This window comes from Callithrix jacchus, chromosome 8, assembly GCF_049354715.1.
Source record: "Callithrix jacchus isolate 240 chromosome 8, calJac240_pri, whole genome shotgun sequence".
Classification (NCBI taxonomy): domain Eukaryota; kingdom Metazoa; phylum Chordata; class Mammalia; order Primates; family Cebidae; genus Callithrix; species Callithrix jacchus.
Window position 1 is genome coordinate 25,589,593 of NC_133509.1, and position 4,607 is coordinate 25,594,199.

Here is a 4,607-nt window from a genome sequence, read left to right on the forward strand (position 1 = left end):
ACGCGGGTAACAACTAAATACCAAGGGGCGAGGGGTGCTCTGCCACTGGGAAAGATCCCCTCTCCACCTCCCTTATGAGGGAGCGAGCCTCATGGCTCACGCTGCACTGGCTCCCTCCTCTGGCGAGACTGGGGATAGGAGGCAAACAACCATGAGTTCCCTCCTTTCTCTCCGAAACAGAACAGTCCAAAGTGCAGCGCACAGTACCTGTCTGGGTCGCCTACAGGACATAGCAATGATCTTATTGTCCGACCTACCCTCTGCGGGAAGACTGGGCTCATTGGGAAAGAAACCGGACCGCAGGCTAGAGGAAATTCCTTAAGTTCAGGCTTTATTGAGAGGAAAGAGCCTCCGGGCGGACCAGCCGGGAGGAAGAGGAGAATGGCCGCGCCGCTCAGAGGGGAAGGGTTGTTTTATAGAGGGCTGAAGGGCTGGGGGGTGGGGAAGCCAAAAGCCGAGGTGGTGGGCAACTGTTGGTCAGTTTGAACTGCTGGGCGGGAAGCTGGGCAGCGGGAGGGCTAGGGCCGGTATGTAAAGTGAGAGATAAGGGAGCCTCTTTGTGGGGGAGGGAAAGAGAGAGAGATTTTGCGGTAGGGGCAGAGTTTTCCAAACATTCCCGACTCCTTAAAGAAAAGAAAAAGAGGGGGTCAGGGGCGTCGGTTGTCTCTCTAGCTACTTCCTGCTGACAAGGGTCGATGGGGGTTCTTCAGAGGTCTCTTTTCTTAACGAGCCTGGATGTTCGGGGAGAGGTCTGTTTCTTGCACTCGTTCAGGGTAGGGTTGGAGCAGCATCTGGTGGATGGTGACTCGAGTCAGTTCTTGAAAGCGCCGCTATAGGAACTGTAGAAAGCAAGGAGCAATAAGTAAGATTAGGCAAACAGCTACTAGGGGCCCAAGCAATGGGGACAAGAGGGTATACATAGAGGAAGACCACCACGCCGTGGCTTCAGCCGAGAACTTCTGACTCTGCAGGTTAGTTTTGAGTTTCTGGAGGCTCTCGATTCGGGTTTCTACTAGGCCGGATTCATTGATGTAGTAACAGCACTCTTCCTGTAGGAAGATACAGGTCCCTCCTCGTTCAGCAGTGAGCAGGTCCAGGGCTCTTCGGTTCTGCAAGGCAACTTGGGCAACTGAGGTGATCTGTCGTTGGAGTGATGCTAAAGACTCAGTAGAGTCATCAATAGCCGCTTGGAGTTGTGAGGTCAGTCGGGCTATGGCCAGGTGAGAGTGGACTAGTGCCCCTCCTCCTAATCCTGAGTAAAGTAGGGGAGGTAGCTGTCTAGAGGAGTAGTCTCTGGCGGTGGGGGAGTTGAAAGCAGGAAGGGGCAACCATACAGCAGCTCAAATGGGCTAAGCTGTGATGGGCCCCGGGGGCTTGCTCTTACTCTGGTGAGGGCGATAGGAAGTAAGGTTACCCAGGATTGGCGGAGCTCAAGCATGAGCTTGGTCAGATGCTCCTTTATTAGGCCATTGGCCCGTTCTACCTTACCAGAGGACTGGGGATGGTAGGCGGCATGTAGCTTCTACTGAATTCCTAGAGAGGTAGAAACGGCATTAGTGACTTTGGAGATAAAGGCTAGGCCGTTGTCTGACTGTATGGTAGCCGGGAGTCCAAAGCGTGGGATGATGCCTTGAATGAGATGAGTGGCTACTGTCCCGGCAGACTCAGAGGCTGTGGGGTAAGCTTCAATCCAGCCTGAAAAAGTGTCAACAATGGTTAGCAGATACCGGTACTGTTTGTGCTTTGGCATATAGGTGAAATCAATTTGCCAGTCTTGGCCAGGTAGGAACCCGCGTAGCTGATGAAGCTGGCGCCGGGGATGACAGGAACCCTGGGAATTAGTTTTTGCGCAGACAGTACATGAGGACTGGACTTCCTGTATGGTACTGAGGAGATGGTGAGGGTGAAAAAGTGGGTTGAGGAATCGGTATAAGGCTTTAGGCCCAATGTAGAGTGAATTGTGGATGTCTTGGATTATCTGGTACCTTTGCTTTTCAGGGAGGATGAGGAGGTTATGCTTGAAGGCCCAGTCATCCTTGAACCGTACCCCGGGGGTAGACTGGAGGGCCTGGAGTTCCGAGGCAGAGTATTGAGGGCTAGGAGAAAAAGGCTATGTGGGCTGGCGGTGGGGAAGGTTATGACGGCCTTCAGCTTTGAAAGGATGTCTCGCCCCAGAAGGGGAACTGGGCAGGTGGGGATTACTAAAAAGGAGTGGGTGAATGGAGTGGAGTTATATGAGCACATGAGTGGTGGGGTTTGGTAGGGGATACTCGGGGTCCCATCGATTCCCATGACTAAGACCTGGGAAGGGGTGAGATGGCCAGAATAAGAAGGAAGTGCGGAGTAGGTAGCCCCCATGTCTTGTGACCCTAGGCTCAGCGAGGGTAACCGGAGTCGGAAAGCCAGGGCCCCGCTAGTCATCTAGCAGCCCTAGTAGACTGGGGAACGGAGCTCCCTCGGAGGTCGGCTCCTGGCAAGCAGGCTCCTCCATACTGAGGGTGACTGCCGGCTGTGTAACGCCAGTGTGTCTGTTTTGAGGAACCGGCACCCTGGGGAAGCTGGGGCAGTCTGACTTCCAGTGTCCCGGGAGCCGACAGATAGGGCAAGGCTTAGCTGGTGGCCGTGGTTGTGGACAGGCTCGGGACCAGTGTCCTTCCTTTCCACATTTGAAACATGCCCCTGGTGGGGCATGGGTTTCGGCCTTGGGCTTCTGGTTCCCTGCCGGCCTTAGAGCCGCCACTAGGGCTTGGGTCTGGAGGGCAGCCTTCTGCTTCATGCGAGTTTGGCGGGCAGCCTCAGCCGCATCTTCCCTGGCATTGAATACTTTAAAGGCCATTTTTACCAGGTTTTGGATGGGAGTCTCTGGCCCCTCTTCTGCTTTCTTTAGTTTCTTTCTTATGTCGGGTGCTGATTGGGAGATAAAATGGGAGGCTAATACAGTGGCCCCGTTTTGGGAGGCTGGGTCTAGTCGAGTATACCAGACTAGGGCTTCTTATGCTTGAGTGAGGTATTGGAATTCTTTAATATATGTGGACGGGTTGGCTGAGAAGGATCCTAAACGTGTCTCAATTTGGGACAGGTCTTGGAGTGAGAAAGGAACATGGACCCTGATTAAACCTTCTGCGCCTGCCACTTCTCGGAGTGGGGCCAGGATAGCTGGCTGGTGGGAGTGGGTGTGGGCCGCCACCGGAGAGGCAAGAGGAAGTGCGGCCTCTGAGGGAGGGGGCTCGGAGGGAGTAGAGGGAGAGCGAGGCATGGCCTCTGAGGTAGGAGGTGCAGAGGGAGTGGGGGAAGGGCGTGCCGTTGATGGCGACTGGTTGCTGAGATTGGCAGGAGAGGACAGATGTTCAGGCAGATCCTCCGGTGAGGAGTAGGGAGGGGGAGAGGTAGTGGAGGAAGATTTACGGGGGGTTCGAGATAAGAGGATTTGGTAGGTGGAGCAGGAAGAACATAGGTCGGGGTGGGTACGGAGGTCCCAAAAAGCCTGGACGTAAGGAATTTCATTGTCCTTGCCCATGCGGCGACAAAAATCGTCGAGATCTCGGAGGGTGTTGAAATCAAAAGTGCCAGTCGGGGGCCAATGTGACTGGTTACCGAGTTTGTATTGGGGCCAAGCCACCTGAGACAGGAAGATAAGCTTTTTCTTTCTGAGGGTTTGGGAATATCCCAATTTGGTAAAATTCGCAGCAAGCACCCAAGGGGGGTGCTCAGAGGTATTTTGGACTCCGAATTTCCCATGGCAGGCGCAGCTACAGACTCTCCGGCGTGGATGGGCAGATGCAACGAAAAGGCGTCCCATTCGTTGCAAATTCCCCGGAGTACAATTAAGTACGGAAAGGGAAGCGGTCAGAGGGGCGTCCCCCGTCTGGCGGCTGTCCCTCGGAAGGCTCCTGGAGCCAGAACGGAAGACTACCTTGGCTCGGCCGAGACTAGGCAAGGAGTCCGTGCGGAACGCCGGAGAGGGAGCAACTGCACCGTGCCGTAGGAAGAGGAGACGGGAAGCGGGGGAAGGCAAAGCAAGAAAAAACTTGGCTTACCTTAATCGGAACGTGGAGGTGGCAGGGCCAGTGTTGGGTAGGTCGGGGAGGGGGGCCGTGGCCAGGCCAACGGCCTCAGCTCCCGTCCCGGGTTTCCGGCACCATTTGTCCGACCTACCCTCTGCGGGAAGACTGGGCTCATTGGGAAAGAAACCGGACCGCAGGCTAGAGGAAATTCCTTAAGTTCAGGCTTTATTGAGAGGAAAGAGCCTCCGGGCGGACCAGCCGGGAGGAAGAGGAGAATGGCCGCGCCGCTCAGAGGGGAAGGGTTGTTTTATAGAGGGCTGAAGGGCTGGGGGGTGGGGAAGCCAAAAGCCGAGGTGGTGGGCAACTGTTGGTCAGTTTGAACTGCTGGGCGGGAAGCTGGGCAGCGGGAGGGCTAGGGCCGGTATGTAAAGTGAGAGATAAGGGAGCCTCTTTGTGGGGGAGGGAAAGAGAGAGAGATTTTGCGGCAGGGGCAGAGTTTTCCAAACACTTATGTTTCCTTGTGCAACGGCGAACAGCTCAGAATGCAACTGAGATGCAACTACCTTGCGTTTGCTTTCCTTCCTTTTCTGCCTCATTTCTTTT

At 55.1% G+C, this 4,607-nt stretch overlaps 1 long non-coding RNA gene across 1 annotated transcript; it reads right to left on the reverse strand.

Moving 5' to 3' along the window:
- Positions 1-305: 305 nt before the first annotated feature.
- LOC144577324 (uncharacterized) lies at positions 306-4,287 on the reverse strand. The gene is made up of 2 exons (XR_013520866.1): positions 4,038-4,287; positions 306-1,695 (listed from the first exon to the last, which is right to left on the reverse strand). It is a non-coding gene; the product is annotated as an uncharacterized LOC144577324 (long non-coding RNA).
- Positions 4,288-4,607: the final 320 nt, after the last annotated feature.